A 17,339-nucleotide genomic window follows, 5' to 3' on the forward strand; every position below is an offset into this window, starting at 1 on the left:
GTTCGTAAGCCTGATATTCAGAGAAAATCTTCCGACGAGAAAGGTGAACAGCGTACTAGGAAGCGTCGGATTGGGCTATTTTGAACTTCCTATCTACCGCTGCTACCTCACAGAAAGTGACATACCAGCGTCGATTTCGGGTCCCGTTCAGTGTGCTTATATATATCATGAACATCCGTGGGGCTTGTTGCCTCAAGCAGACTGATTGCTGTCTTGCATTGCGTAACTTAAACTGCTCCGCTGCCTATCTTTATCTCAGCAGCAGCGCAGTAGGTTGAAAAAAGCACTGTTCGTCTATGCGCGCCAACAGCTAATTACGTTTTTCTTTTTTTTTCATATTTCACGGGCATTATTTATGATGCGGTAAATATATACCGTGTATAGTCGAGTAGTTATAAAGCGCTGAATCAAACGTTTTCTAGCACGTTATATAACTTTCAATATGTACTTTTTTTCATAAAATTAAAACTTGCGAAGATGATTACTTGATCTTGACTAATTATGCAATGGAACAGAATATAAATAGTGTGACTTTTATTCATAGAGTGACCAACAACATGTTTTAGTCGCGCAATATTTAAAACTGACTAATGTAAGCTGGGTTGATACCTTGTATGTAAGACAAGTTCTAAATAATGAATTATAACAATAGACAGTTTTAGTATAGCGTGCGCACCGCCCTTACGCACGCTATAAAATAGCGCGTCCTGAATGTGTACGCGCAGACCTCCATGAAGAACTTTGTGAGTTACGTACGAACGAATACAGCGTTGCGGACTTTTGTGGTTCGCGTAACAACACGTGGTGGCAGCCGAGGCCACCCGCTTCGATCCGAATTCGGCCTCGTTACTTGCTCTTTGTCCCGACAGCAAAACATAAAATGGTAAAATCGCTTTCAGATTAATCGCTTTCTGAGGAGAAAGTATTGGCGACATATTTCGTCATTACTGATATCAGCCGTCTGTTCTGACGCTGCCAAGTGTAACAAAAGACGCCGCCGTTTCCACGAAAGGGCTTTGATTTCTATACACCAGATGGCGCCACAGCATTTGCCGTTGGCATGCATTCGCCAAACGGAAGCTATTACAACATTTTTGAGAACACGTGTGTATATAGTGACCTTTTTGCATGCGTCTAGGTAAAATGCCGAAATGCTATACTACAACTAAATTTCGTGATAATTTTTTTCAGTGCTTCATATGCCGGGTGGTGTTGCTGGCGAGATCGTTGAAACACCACGTGGATGCTGGAGATCTTTCCAAAGTCGTTAACAGACAGTTGACACACTGACGTTGCATAACAGCAGCCAGATTTGGCGACGCGGCCACGAATTTAAATTCCTGGACCTCTGTTGTGCTTGACGCGCGTACACGCAACAGCTTCCGAGCTCCTCGTCTATGAGAGCGTGGAACTAGGCCACAAACATTTAGGACACATTCCAAATTGCTTGACCTAATGAATAGAACTGTGTGTACAATGTAATATTGAAATAAAATCCATGTAACCATATTTCAAGAGACAAATTTCCAATGCTCATTCAAACAACGCACATTTTTTTTCTCGTCATAACATCTAGAGGAAAAGGATAAAGGAGCAACTGAATGGAGTAACGAGAGTGTTTTCTTCATAGCGCATAAGGCCATCTGACGATTTCTTGATGGGATTTCACATCCCAAAACATACGCAAGGGATCTGAAAGACGCCATACTGAAGCGCTACAGGTTCATTTTGACACCGTGGAGTTCTTTAAGGTCCACACAAGCTCGCTACACAATTTTTGTTTTTCCATTTTGCAGCTATCGGGATGTCGCCACTACTGCTGGATATGGAATAAATTAATTCATAAGGAAGTGTACAGGTGGGCATAAAGTAAAAGTGCGCTCAAACAGGACATATATCAGCTAGTAAGAAATTAAAGGACCTCGCAAGTTGCGCAAACAGTAACTATGACAATACAAAAATGACGAATAACTATACAAGTGCATAGAAAGTGTAAGAATTACTGTTGGTTCTATCATAATATTGCGCTAAACATGACAGCTAATGCCCCTGAATGATGAGATTAAGCATAAATATGCATCCCCCACATAACCACAGTGATGCATAAATGAGGACATCAACCAAATCAGCGAAAAATCAATGTCGCACTTGTTGGAATAACATTGCAGGAGAGGTATAAAATTGAAGGAACCGTACAAGCTGGACATTTTTGTCCGACTTCCTTCTCCGACTCACAGACAAATTTTGTTATACTCTTTGTGCTTACTCGTGGCACACTTAACAAGAATAAGAAAATTACCAGCAGCTCGTTAATCTTATGCGAAACATCACTGTCACATAGATACGTATTTCTGCCGCACTGTATACTACATCAGGCACCCCTCACCACAGCGTAAAAACATAAAAATGCACTCCAAAAGCAAAACTTCATTATCAGTCGGTTAACACAGCTGCTCGGCGGAGTCTACCGCAGAGCGTCTGTAGTCTGTAATCGACGTTTCCCGTGCTGCATATGCTTCTAGCGTACGTCTATCGCTCTCTGCACGTCGTTAAGCTTCGTCTGCCGCGCCACATCCTGCGCGATCCGTCTTTCCTTCTGCTGCTCTCTGTCGTCTGCCCTGCCAGCCGCGGAGCGCACGTACTGCTTTTGTCGCCACAAACTTTCGTTCCGCTTCGCTAATCACGACAGGTTCTATTCTTAATCCCCCTTCCACGCTAGAGGGTCATGAAAGCTATGCTCAACGTGGCGCTGTTTGCGATCCACTTCTCTGGCAGCCAATCCATGCTTAGTTGCTATTTTCGCTGCTCATAACGCCGCCCGTTTGACCTGAATGAGCAGCGGGGCTACCAAACGCTACCATCATTATCGCTTAGACCATGCTCGCTCGCACATCATTTTCTCCTATAGCGCATGCTGCTTAGTACGCCCCCCGTGTGCCTTTATGGTTGATATCCAGTCTCGGGATGAGGGGACCCTTGGTTTGATCACGAGGCAGTGCCACCTATACAAACTTTGTCACATGAGCACAACGCACTGAGCATCTGGCCAGTATAGTTCTCATCGTTAAAAATTGAGTGCCCCTATACTGGCTTAGTAATCGCTCCCTCTGCTTTCTATCGGATGCTCCGGCAGCATAAAATGCTAATCCAAGACAGAACGTGGAGAAATCGCCCTGGAATGATCACACAGGGCGCAAAAATGAATGAAGGTTTGATATGAATATCAAAAGGCTGATTGGTTCTCAAGATGAGATTATAATCAATTTGAATGTAACGTGGCTGAACAATCTCATAGTAACATGGCCGCATCGCCCCCAACCTTCCTCCAAAGACACCTCACTGTTTGAGTTTCGGGATTTTATTGTAAATAGGACCCAGTCTTTTCTTTCCGATCATTCCGAACCAGCTCCGGCGTCTCAATGCGCGAGATGTACTCTCTATATCTTTGTATGTCAGCGTTAACCAGCACGGGTACACCAGTGCAACCAGTGGTTTTCGCATAATACCTCGAGGTTCTCGATCCTAATGGGCAAGCCTCTGGCACGTTTTGTCTGTCTCCACGGTATGATGGTTAACACCGCAGTCACCTCGATGCCGCTGGGTGCGACTTCGCGCTTTGCCCACGTTCCGGCTCTCGAGGTCTCCACGCGACGCCTCGCCAACCGCCGTGCCGTGCCAAGTGCGCGCAGCCTCGGATATCGCACGCGCAGGTGCGGGCAGATGCGATCCCGCGGCGGATCAAAGTGCGCACTCTGCCCGGCTAATTGCGAGCCAGTAACGAGGCGGCCTCTGTTTTCACGCGCGCTTCATTAATCTCCAGCTTAGAGAGCGCAGCGAGTTGAAACCCCGCCGGCTGCCCATTCCGATGGTGGGCCCCGGGGAGTGCGCGCGCCAGCCGGCTATGGCTGCGCGCCGACGGAATGGCGAATTTATATAGATCGAAGAACGCCGCCGATCGCCGGGGCTCAAGTCGTTTCTCGGTAGCACCTCAATCCCCCGCCGCACGCGTATAGACTACACACGCCTCAGCGCTGCAACTTCCCGGGGCAATAAATCAAGTTAACGACCCCCCATTCCGCGGCGAGCATTCTTGGTGCGGCGGCGTCCTATGGGCGCCGCCTTCTCTGCCGAAGCAGACGCGCTGCGGCGATGGCATCGCGCTCCCAGAGCACCTGCGCTGTCAACAGGCATACGCGGATGTCGCCGGGTGTACCTTCGGTCGCCGACGCCGTAGCTCAATCCATCGCTCGAGGCGATGATTTCTGTGTGAGACAGATCGTGTTTTTCGCTTGTACAGCTTGTATACCTTGTTAATATAGAGCAATGTCTTGATGATCAGTGGCGAGATTTGAAGATTGGGCGTGTTACTTCGTCCATGAACACTTGTTATTCCAACTAAAATATAGGGCGGAGGAATTGGGTGCGGAGTGTGGCGCTTGGAACAAATAACCAATGGAATGAAGAGAGCACTAACGGAAGGAAAGCGTAAAGTCGCTGAAGCCAGAATAACTTTGGAAGATAAAATTGATTGATTCGCGGGGCCTAATGCCCTAAGAAATCGTCAAGGCTATGAGAGACGCCATGAAGCAGGACTTTGTATTAGGAGTAGTTGGTGCCACCGAAAGGTGCCAAGCTATTCCTTAAAACTATGTTATTCAAAATATGATGATGTGGGACGTGTTACTGTGCGCGCGCAAGGCGTAGCGCTGACAGGGAGCACGGTTCTCAGCTACGGTATAAGAGAGATGAGTGCCGGACGGGGTAAATGGAGAGCATAGGAAAAGGTCTTTGACACCAGTAGACCTGATTCGTTCCTGATAGTTTGTCGCTCGGGCTTGACGATTGAATCAGCACTATTAGCTTTTCTTTGTGCGTAAAAGTTGGAATTGCTAGTCTCTTTTCTTTCTTCAATCGACATGGGATTGATAATAAAACAGCCCACCGGGCTGATTCATGCGCCTCTGAACTCATTCACTGGGGCAGCCGTTATCCCCCCGTCCTAATAACCAACGCCCCACAAATGACGGGTCTCTATTACGACGATGACACGATAACAATGGTGACAGCCGCACCATGACGGCGGATCGACTACTACCACAACACGATGACAACGACAACAGCTGCATGACGGCGACACTTCGATGAAGGCAGCATGACGAAGCACTTCTATGATAAAACAGGACGGAGGTAGCATGCCATGTTTCGAGCTCTTCAATGCTGTCGCGGTAAAATGTTACATATACTAAATACTAAATAAGCGATGCATTGAGCATAACAGGAAATAAAGCGGGATAAAGTTGAATGCTAACTAGAGAGGTGAGCTTTGGCTCCAGGCTTGGAGCCAAACTCCAGACTCTGCTGTCAAGACTACTTCTCGGTCTTAATAAACAGCTGGTATTCGAAATCAGAGAACCTCACCCTCGGGCTGTTGAAAGCGGGCACATAATCAAATTTCAGGGGGGCAACCCGGTCATTGCGACATCTTTGTCAACGACAGAGCCGACGAGAGAGAAAATACAAACTTTAAGGATAATGCAGGAGCTGAGAGCCTGGCTGATCGTCTGGCATGCTACTCCAAGCTCTTGGTGATAATTATGGTATGCGCAGTGATCACATAAACATACAAATAGCACATGCAGTCACAGACACAGACGTAAACAATACAGATATTCACATAGTTTCGCTGTGGTCTGTGGACCTCAGAAATACCAGCAGTACTGTCGTGGCGCGTAACGTGCAGGTGGTGCTTTGCACGGGCCGAGAATTTACCGCAGCCCGAAGCTCGAGCCGTTCAAAGACGCCTTTGACGACTAACGGCAGCAGTCACACAAAAAATGCTGCAAGTCTTCAGGAGAGTTACACAAAGAACACATTGGCGAGTCTGTCTGTTGAATTTTGCACTTGACGTAGTTCGTACAGGCTACATTAAGTCTGATGGAGCGAAGGCATGCTTGATCTTGCCTATTGAAGCCTCACGGCATATAAAAGTCCCAAGACGGATCGATTTTATTGAGGGATCCGTACTGATATCTTGCGTCACACCAGACAGATCGCAGCAAACGCCAAGTAAATGCGGTTAGCACATTCGCGGCGTCTTTTTTCGAGAGCGGTATCTGGGTGTTTTCTGCCGAAGTGTCGTATGCAGCTGTGTCAGCACAGTGAGCCTGGACGTTGCCTTGTGTACCAAAGGGGACAGAACCGGCCAAGCAGCGCATTCCACCCACCAAGAAGTCCGGCGTGCGTCTGCGCCATTGTCAAGGCCTGATGCAGCGCGGTAACATCGCATAATTTCTCGTGAAAATTAATTAAGCGATTGGAATTTGCCGGAATGTGCCAATTGGTGACTGAAATTTCTTGACCCTTCATTGCCCCTTCGACTACCACCTGGTCTATTTAGATGCGAGGGAACTTTACTGTGTCGCGTGTGGTTGGGCGTAAACCTTTTACGAACGCCTACTGCTTCCGTATCCGCATGAAGGTTAGTGCCTCGTACAGCGTTTGTGATCGTCACGAGACCATAGAACGTATCCTGATCTATCCCTCCTTTTGACAGTTGAAGACACACATCGTGTGCCTCTTTAAGCCGACTGGATGACAGAGCGTTCACAGAAGAAAAAATGCTGGGACAAGGGGCTCACAAAGCTTCCCTTTAAAACACCTTCTCGTGAAACACCATGAGATACGGCGTGCATATTTTCATAACATCCTCATATGCCGAAATATAAACTGACCTGCTAGTCACATAGTGTGATATCCACTGGTCTTCTCCGACACGGAATATTTCATGAGAATGGGAGGGGTCCTGCATTGCTGGTACGGGGCATATTGCAAAGAAATGGCGCAAATAAAACACGGACTGAGGAAGGACACGACACATGCGCTAACTTCAGCAAATGGTTTTATATGAAACAGTGCGCATGCATACATACACACAGACGACGCTAAAATGGCACAGATGCCATGGGCACACTGAACATGCTTTATGTTCTAGGTTGTAAAATTGCTCCTTTTATATCAATGAACACAGGCAAAGTGGTAGCGCACCTTACTCTTTTACGCTTATCGTAGCTCACATGGGCAATTTATTTATTTATTTATTTATTTATTTATTTATTTATTTATTTATTTATTTATTTATTTATTTATTTATTTACATATACTGCAGCCCAACATAGGGTTATAGCAGGAGTGGGAACATTATACATTGCTACACAATAAAAACATACACATACACACAAAAAAAAATGAGAAAAGAAAGCGCTTTACATGTTAGCGAGGTGCTTAATGGTGGTAGCTATAAAATCTTTTAATGATAGTGAACGGATGTCGCCGGGGAGAGAATTCCATAGCTCAATTGTACGTGGAAAAAAAAAACTGTATTTGAATGTGTTAGTACGGGCAAAGATAGGTGATATGTTCAAGGCGTGGGAGCTACGGGTACAACTTGCGTTTGTAAATGTGATGTAGTTACAATCAGAAAGACCACAAGTGGAGTTAATAATTGCATATAAAAGTTTTAAGGCTTCGATGCGATACCGTGAAAGTAATGGCTCGATGTTCAAAGATTGTCGAGCCTGTGTAGGCGAGAAATTGCGGCTGTAATTTTGGCAAATGAAACGGATAGATTTACGTTGAACATTACTGAGTGAAATTATTTCACAGTGTTTGTAGGGAAACCAGACAGATGCGTATTCTAGAATAGGGCGTATTAACGTTTTATATAATGACAGTATTGTTGTCATAATAATATGGTGTTGTCAATACCGCTTTGGCCATTCCTTAATCCTGACAACTGCTGAAGGCAGCCTTTGCTTATTATTTCCCGTTACAAGTGTCGAGACAACATTTTTGAGTGCTTCTCGACGCAACTTAAGAGAGCAATGAGGTCAGGGACGTAGCCAGAAAATTTTTTTTTTTTTGGGGGGGGGGGGGGGGCAAGCTTCTGCTTTCCTCTAGGTCACGTGATCGATAATAAATAGCGGTAGTGTAAGCAGACTCTATACATGTATATCAAAGACATGGGACCACCCCTACCTCCCCCCTCCCCTCCCCCCTCGCGTGTGCGTGTGCTTGTGAATAAATAAAGTAAAAAGTAAAGTAAGCTCAGTATATACAGTAAGTACGACAGGTACAGTGGGCGTTTGGAACAACGGTCTCTCATCGCGCCACTGAATGGACCAGTCTTCGAAAACGCATCATTGAGACGATCTGTGCGATCTGAGAAGACATCATTAATTGTTAATTTCCGTTAAGCGTAGATGGCGTCGTCCTCGTCGGGGCGAAGTGCGTTTCACAAGTCAAGGACGGCTATACGCGTGAAAATGCACGTGTGACCAGGCTATACCTACTCCCATAGCAATAGCTTGTTCGCTGCGTCTTTGCACTAGAAAACTTAAATACGCGCAAAAACGCGTAAGGCGTTTTTGCGCGTATTTGCGTTTTGCGCAACCCTCATACGAGAGGGTTGAATTTGCTGCGGCAAGTGCATGGGCCACTGTGTCTTCCGCTGTGTGCGAGCGTGCAGCCATCATTTGCCTTTACGTCAACAGATTCAGAATTGTACAGAATATTTCACCGCACAGCATAAATATGGCATGTGTACGCATTTTAAGTAGTGCGTGCAACTCATTTCTGCTTCACTTACGCCGGTGCAAACAGGAAGCGGCCTTGTACCTCACAGAATCTCGACTGATTGCTGTACTAGTGATACAGGAATGAACTCCGGTATTATTCAGTGCATAGTGCACATAATCAATTTCTCAGGACGCGTGAACTCCGACGAGAACTGTCAGCGTCTGCAACAAGAGTTTACTTACGCTGTACTGCACACAGCAGTAATTCATGCTTGTCGGCTGTCTGTTTCGTGCATTCTATTGCGAGTCGGTGGAATTTCACTGCTGTCATCAACCCCTTCGTGTGTACATTGCTGGTTTGGGATTCCACAACAAAACAGCAACTACTAGCCTTCCGTAATTGCTGGTTTGGGATTCAACAACACAACAGTAATTACCAGCCTTCCGTAGGGGCGCAATCGCAAACAAGAGACGTTTCTCGCGCAGACTAAGCCTACGTTCACACTTGGAAAGCGGCAAGCGGGCGGAAAGGCCAAAGTGGGCGGAAAGGCCAAAGCGGCCGGAAAATTTTTTCCGCACCTGTCCAAGTTGTTCACATTTGTTTTGCTACCGCCGCGGCCGCCGCTGCCGTTTTCGTCCAGATCCATCTAGTCTGCGTACGTTTGTCGGCGTGGTGGCGCTCATTATCGCATTATTTCGAGCGGTATGTCCATTCTTTGACCCACGTACCGTCATAAAAAGTGATCATTTTACGCAACTTCGCGTGTCATCTGCGACCTTCGGTAAATTCCTCGTTGGCGTTCCGTAATTCTCCGTACACGGGCGCGGTATCGCTGAGTCACAGGTTGGTGCCTAGGCGTGATATTTCTTTAATAGCTTTTATTTACAAGTTGTAATAACATTTCATCATTTCGTATTGTCGGCGCCTCCAGGACACCAAAGGGTCAACGGGAACACCACAGCTAAAACCCGGGCTGGCCCTTGTGTTGGGGCTCGCCAAAGCCTGCGCGTCCTACGTGAGACCTACGCTCCCAATCTATCGTCGCGACGAGAAAAGCACCCCGCGACTTCTGCAACATACCGTACACGTGCGAGGAGAATTATGGAGCGCCAACGAGGAATCTGCCTAACTATTGTCTGCCATGGAAGTGGAAGAAGAAATGGCTTTTATACTTCTACCTACTTGTTTTCTAGAAATGGACAATGAATAAACGGAAGACGCGGACACCTCGGAAACGGCGGTGGTGGGTTCGCCTGGCTTTGCAAAAGCGCGAGAAGTTGGGTCACGCCAAGGCTTCGTTGCCGCACCTCCGGTCGCGCGACGTTGAATACTATCGTGAGTATTGCTGACAGTACGTTTTAGTGCCACTCTTGTCGTAGAGCAAGAGCTGGTTCTTGATCGCGTCGATCAGCATTACAGCCTACACTTTTGGTGCCAGGGTTTTGGTGCCCGGTGCCATTTTACGACCGGTTGTTTACATGCTAGTGTAGCTTCCAGTGAAGCAGAACGACTTTCCGCCGCGTTTCCGCTTCGCCATGGCGAAAAAATCGGCCCGACACCGATTTGGCTCGCAGCCTGTTTTTCTGCCTGTTTTGCCGCCTAGGCGAGATTTTGCCGCTTCCTACAGCTTCGAGACCAAGTGTGAACGTAGCCTAAAATCCTGCGAGAGCGCGGCCTAACCGGCACCTGAAGGGAAGCGGCGGAAATGTGTACCGGAGATTTTGACCACCTGGGGTATTAAACGTGCAACCTAAATCTAAGTAAACGGGCGTCGAGCGTTTTTACCATCATCTAAAATGCGGCTGCCGCATTTGTTGCTTCATTTGTTGCGGATTTGTTGCTTCAGAATGCGGCCGCCACATTCTCGCCCAAAACTTCACAGAGTGTGCAAGCCTTGACAAACACCGTGACAGTTTTTTCCATATGCAGACATGATTCGCTGTAAATTACCAACCCAAACGGAAGCGCCCAGGAATTAAATTGTGATAGTAGCAACGGTTTCATGAATTATGTCAGCGCGAAGCGACGAAAACAAAGGGTGGGTAAGTAGGGGGGGGGGGGGTGCGGAAAAAATTACGGGGGGGGGGGGGGGTTGAACCAACCCCCCCCCCCCCCCCCCTGGCTACGCCACTGATTGAGGTGATATCAGTGTAGGCTATTCAAATACTTGAATTTGCCAACGGCTATGACGTGAGCGTGTTTTAAGCTAGGCTCAACAAGACATGCCTGCCAAGAGCTGTTGAATAAATGAAGCAATGGAACCTCTACCTTATCTCCCAGATGTGACAACAGACGTAACTAATTCCCCCTGGTCCACCGGTGCTGATGCTTCCTTAAAGGGACACTAAACAGAAACACCAAATGAGTTTACATTGCTAAACGGTTCCTGCAAAAAAACAAAAAAAAACATTTTTATCGATTTCGCGGTAATAGGACCATGAAGGTTAATGTAATGTAATGCAATGCAATGTAATTACGGTAATAGGAATGAAGGTTAATGTTTAATTTTTCAAATTTCAAGCCGAAACCCCAGGGCCGGAACTTCCGTCACAGTGACGTCACGGATTTCAAAGAACTTATTTAACCTTTCGGCCGTTGTGGCTCCGTAAAAGTCCTTTAAGGTCCCGAGGTTCACTGCTTGACTCATTTAGAATACAACGTAATCCATTTTTACTGAAACAAGAAATTTACCTGGGTCCGGGCATACGTCGTCGAAATTCATGACGTCACAGAGTTCTGATGCGGGAACTTCAAGGTGGCGTCGCCACCTGTCCTTTGTTTTTGCATCTTTTCTGGATTACCAAGCTCGCCGTAAGACTGGCTCTTTTGATATTGTAGAGTGGTAATTTACTAAAGCAGCTCAAATAATACTTCTCTTTGACGGCCCTTTAGCTAAAATCATTCCCGGCCGCAGGTCCTCCGCTGTGAAAGGCTTATCCATCAAACACATGTTGCGTAATGGGATTCCGCGTTCAACAGGCCTCGGTCACACGAGTGCCGCAGTCCATGTGATAATTTTGTAGGAGCTGGTCTCCGCAGCCTCGAAGTCAATAATGCCGCAGTAGAGCGAGTGACATAGTTGAATGCGTGAATGTACGCGACGACCAGTTATCAGTGTAATGGAACTAACGGACACGGATGGGCGGACGTAGCACAGTTTACAGTTATCCAGAATGGCAAAAAATTTTTTTAAACGCGACAAGCACGCAAGTTACTTATCCAGGATAAAAATGCATCAACGGTTAAAAAAATAATAATAAGACAGCGAGAAAAAAAAGGTGGTTGATCCCTCTTATATAGGAATCGGTATAGAACACGAAAGTGAAACGTGTCTTCACAGAAGTAGTGTAATGTTTATTGCACATTGATATATAATGTCTATTGGTGTTTTGTGGCTAAAGCGCCCTTAGGCGTTGATGCACCCACGCTGACGCCTGGTGGCACGTCTCCTCCATCACGACTACCAACGTCGATGACCATGAGCAACCGTCGTGCATATGGAAGCTGCACTACGCTGCACACGCTAGCACAACGCGAAAGACGAAGCACGTAACTGACACACTATTACAACGCGCAAGACAAAGCACGTAACTGAATCGTCACCGAGTCAAATCAGCGCGTACAGCGCGTCGTAATTGCAGCCTCCGCGATCAACTTCAGAAACATTTTCAGAGCTAATTGCGGAGGCCACGCTCTGCTGTGCTGAGTACGGTGAACGCCACCTAGTGGCGTTGGTAGTGCTTCTTGATGCCAGCGTCCCTTCGAATGCTGGCATCGAGGCGTCGTAGTGCTGAGACCACCGAAGCGTTCACTGTCGGTGCGCGTTAGTGTCATAATGCAGTACTTCTCTTTTCTGCTCGTAGGCGGCGGCACCGCCTCGAGCAAGAGCGCGGGTACACGGAGGAGTGTTAGATATATAAGGCGCGTCTGTGTAGCTCTCTGCAAATGCGTTTGTGGCGCAATGGGTTAAACGCTCGGCAATCTGTCGTCGCGGACCGAGAGGTCGTGGGTTCGATTTCCAAATTTTGCATGTTTGTGGAACTTTTTCTTTTGGTTTCTTTCTTTGTATTATGTTCTATGACGTATTACACTGACCGATTTGTCCAACGAAAGTAACTGAGCAATTACTAAAAAGTAATCGATTACTCCTGTGTTACCTTCCTCCCAGCTATTATTAACATTGCACAAATACAGTAAATAGAACGAGTTGGTCCGACTATTTCAGTGCGCCTTCTGGAGTCCTTGACACGTTACTTTTCAAAATTTCCGTCGGTCGTCTACCCGCGTTTTCTGTTACGAAATCGGCAACGACACGAAGTCTCTAGATGTGAGCGCATGGAGATAAAGACGGGGCTGAAACGTCCTCGCACCCTGGGCCTAAGATTCTGGTTACTCGATGTCTGGGTCCTCTACAAAGCACCGCGCTTCGTTGTTGCTAGTGGAACCATTGACAGTGCGAAACAACATGAACTACACAGAAAAGATAGGTGTGTATTTACACTGTGTGTAGTTTTGTGTGTAGTTCCAAGATACACGGTGTGTATAGTTCGTGTTGTTTCGAGCTGTCAATGGTTTCAGTATGGATTACCATCGTGCCTAACGTACCGTCCTATTGTTGCCAGTGCTCGGATAAGGGGCTCCTGGTAGGTCCAATATAAATTCGAAAAAAAAAAAAATCATCCATAGGTGATGTCCTGGCATCAACGTCCGAAGTGGCCATCACTCATTGAAGCGCCGGCTCACCATATGGTGGGGCGTTAAAATAGGGAAACTAATCTTGAGCAACCGGGCTTGGCTGTCTGAACATGCCCATTTGCGACAATGCTGCGTGGAACAACCGCTGGCCTTCTACTGTATATATATTTCCCGCCATATTAAAGCGCTCAAAGCTACGTCGCCTGTTGCAGCTTGTCTTATCAATAAAGTGACTGGTTACATGTAATTGGTTACTGAAAAACTAACTAAATTGCAGTGACCGCTACCGAGTAAAAGAAGTAAGCGATTAATTATAAAACTACCAGAAAATGCAACTAATTGCACGTGAATAATTACATTTACTTGGTTACGTAGAAGTCTGCTTGTGTGTCAGTTAATATCCGGAGTTGTGAGCTCCTTGGACGTCTCAAGTGGGTCTAAGATAACAAGAGCTCTTGGTTGCTCTGTTAAATCAGCACGAGGTAGCGGATTTGATTCCCCGCCAAAGTGGACTCATTACAATGGGGGCGAAATGGAAAAGCGCTTGTCGTACTCAGATGGCATCTACACACTTGGTGGGTACGCAGCATAAAGAACCACAGGTGACGAAAATTTATCCTGAGCTCTCCGGTATTGGTGTTGCAAATATATGCAAGAAAAATTACGCTTTTTGTTCATCGCATTTTGCCTAGAGTCTAACGTACATAATAACGTACATACCCTCATAATGAGGGCCTTTGGGGGTATTTTGAATAAATAAAATAAATACATTCCGTTGAAATTCCGCTTAAACTGTCGGACTACTGTTTCTAAAAATAAGAATAAAAGTTCGTTGGCTTCTTATGATATATATATATATATATACATATATATGTATATATATATTGTGTACCAAAACAAAAGTGGATGCATTGCAACTCAAAGACAGTAAGATAGACTTGAGGGCCAGTTCGCATGATAACGTCCATCATATCCAACAGCCTTAATCCGATTTCAATGAACTTCTGAATGAACTGAAGGAAAAGTAAAACTCTAGGGACTGCTTGGCGTACATTTGTTTTGTTCTTTTTCTTTTTAAAGTTTTTGTACGAATTGACGAAAGTAGAAAATAAACGCCATGTTTGTAACTTAACCTTCAATTAAGCGGTAAGTCGAATAAGTGCAAGCATATGTGCACTGCAGTGGCTGTGGGGCTGTCACCTTTCTTTTATTTTCGCTGAAGGGAGGAGAATCGCTGGCACGTTCTACGGAGCGTTCTTTCGCACCCGTGCTGTTTATGGCGCAGAGAAAATTTCCGAGCGTTTTATGTGGTGACTATAACTTCCAAAGGTTCCTGTATGAGCGTCACGCCCCAGTCTTCCGATATTTATGAAGGCGAAACAAGCGAAGCCTTCTGATGGTCACCGAACTCGGGAGTTTACGTGGCGTCAAAATATGGTTGCCATATTTCTACCGTTTCAACAGTGCGGTTAAAGAAACAAAACCAAGCAAAAGATAGCTTTTTTTTTCGCTCTGACCATAAAGGAGCCCTTTGCACCGTTTCATTTTTTACTCCGCTGTTCAAAACTGTTCCGTCTGCAGCACCCTTGCGCCGGTGCTTCGGAACAAGCCTCTTTCGTTTAAGCATCTCGCCGCCAGCCACCTGAGAGTGGCTTCGCCGCGACGTGCCCACCGCTGAGCGCGTCTCGCGGCACTGCGACAGTCTCGGGTGGCGCAACCGAAGAGGACCTGTCCCCGACCTCTGGGTGACAAAGATATATTCGCCCGGAGGGCTGCAGCCGGGGGACTTCACGATGCCGGTCACAGCTGCGCTGGCGGAATGAATGCCCTCTGCCTGGCAACACTGCGGCCAGATCTATCCACCTCTCTGGGGCCCCCTTCGCTTGATTCGGGCCGCCTTGGCTGCGCCCGCTGTCCCGATAGCTCCCCAGCGTGCCCGGGCAGTGTACAGGAAAAGCGGCCGATTCGTTGGCTAGCGCGCTCGCTCGGATTCCGGCAATGCAAGTCACATCTACTGGCCTTTTCCGACTTCTTACTTCCTCTTTTGTCTCTGTCCAAGATACTCTTTCTTCTATGGATCTCCTCTGAGATCTCCTCTGTGCGCGTCCGTGCCAGTGTGATTGCTTTTTCTCCCCCTCTTTGTTTTGTTTTGTTGAAGATAATTCAAACTTTGAAAAAAGAGCGGTAAATGTCAACCACCTCACCATTCACTGTCTTAACGCTTCCCGCATTTGGTAAATACGCACCTAGAACATATTTGTAGCATCGGGCTGCATATGCCTTGCAACAAATGTTAGTGCAGGTAACATAACAGGGAAACGTTTTCAGATTTTCACTCCATCAAATTGGTAACCGGGATATTGAAGGTCAAAAAGTGTTTTTCTCTAATGCATTTCTTAGTCCCATCGATCTCTCCAGGTAACCATATCCTGCTCTATCTATTTAAGTAAACGTCGCCGCTCGCCGAATTCGGCAGTGGCAAAAAATACACTTTATTTACTTACGCATAATGGTGCCTCAAACTTGAAATGATATTCATTCATGCATGCCAGCCGGATTATAGTATCTGGTTATGATTAAGAACGCGGCGGCCGCATTTCGATATTTCTATAGGGGCGAAATGAAAAAAAAAAAAAAAAACGCCTGTGTCCCGTAAATTGGGAGCACATTAAAGATCCCCTGCTGGCCAAAATTTATCCGGAGTCCCTCACTACGGAGTGCCTCATAGTGAAATCGTTGTTTTAGCACGTAGAACCCCGGAATTTAATTCAGTTTAGGTGTTTGTGTGTCACGTACTACACAATTTCGCTGAAGGGCCTCATGCATTATTAACGATAGGTGAGGGTAGAATTCCTGCATAAACAAAGAATGAGTTTACGAAGAGAGAGAGAGGGTGTGTGAGAGAGAGAAAGAGAAGGAGAGAGAGACATGATTTGAACTTTGAACTTTGTTTGACAAATTCTGGTGCTACAGAAAAACATGTTTATGGACATCTGGATCCGTAGCATTATGCTAGTATGGACCCATGCAACAATAGTATGCAAAAGTTTGGAGGCAGGTAACGCGTATATACATTAGTTTAACAACATATCAAGTTAGCATTCAAAACAAGTAATTTACAAATCTAGTACATGTAATACAACAGCACGTCAATGTAGCATTGAAAACGAGGAAATTGAAAATGTAATACATTTCTCATCAGTTAACAGCATGCCAGGTTAGCGTACAAAACAAAATGAAAACCTCTAATACAGTTCTTTGTAATAACGTTTAAGCATTGTAAGAAAAGCTCTGTGTTGTTTTACGTGCACTGGGAGATTGTGCTATCTCAGTTAACTGTGGCAGGCTCGTCAGGAGCGGTAATGGTGAAGAAGCAGAGAGGATCGCAGCGTTGTGGAGTCGAGGGAGGAAGAAGGTGACAGGAAAAAAAAGAAAAAAAAAAAGAGAATATGTGCTTTAAAATACCGTTTGTTTTCTCTGGAGGGGTATTAAAAAAAGATAGTCCAATATGCACAACAGTGCTTACTGTGGTTTTGTTCTTTGCCTGAGCATTGTGGGCTTATAATTTGGCGCTCGACGATTTCGCGTAGTCAGAGCGCGACGGCAATCCCTTGTACATACTTTAGCAGCGAAAGAGGCGAGAGTGCCCCTTCTGGTGGTCGGAAAAGTTGTCTAAGACAGACTATCGCCTACCGGACCATTGCCGAATCTGCAGCGAAACTCACAGCAGCTTTGTGAAATACTGGAATCGCAATTTCATCACTTAACGTGCATTCAAGTGACGTATATTTAATTTCTAGCTGCAATTAAGTGCAGTAGTGTAAAAAATGAGACCCTAGAAAAGTTAGTCGTGCCCCCAGTGTGATAGACATGCCGCAGGGTACATGTGGATCACGGCCTCTCCGTTAAATTGAAGCACAATTGACTGCTCTTCACACCATCTTAAACCACTTATCAAACGCCAAAAAAAAAAAAGCGAAGCTCAGTGAGTATGCATTAATTTTTTTTCATTAATGATCATCTGCTTTGATTGGAAGAGTTCAGACAACCACGGCGGACCATGCAACGGT

This window comes from Dermacentor silvarum, chromosome 1, assembly GCF_013339745.2.
Source record: "Dermacentor silvarum isolate Dsil-2018 chromosome 1, BIME_Dsil_1.4, whole genome shotgun sequence".
Taxonomy (NCBI): Eukaryota; Metazoa; Arthropoda; class Arachnida; order Ixodida; family Ixodidae; genus Dermacentor; species Dermacentor silvarum.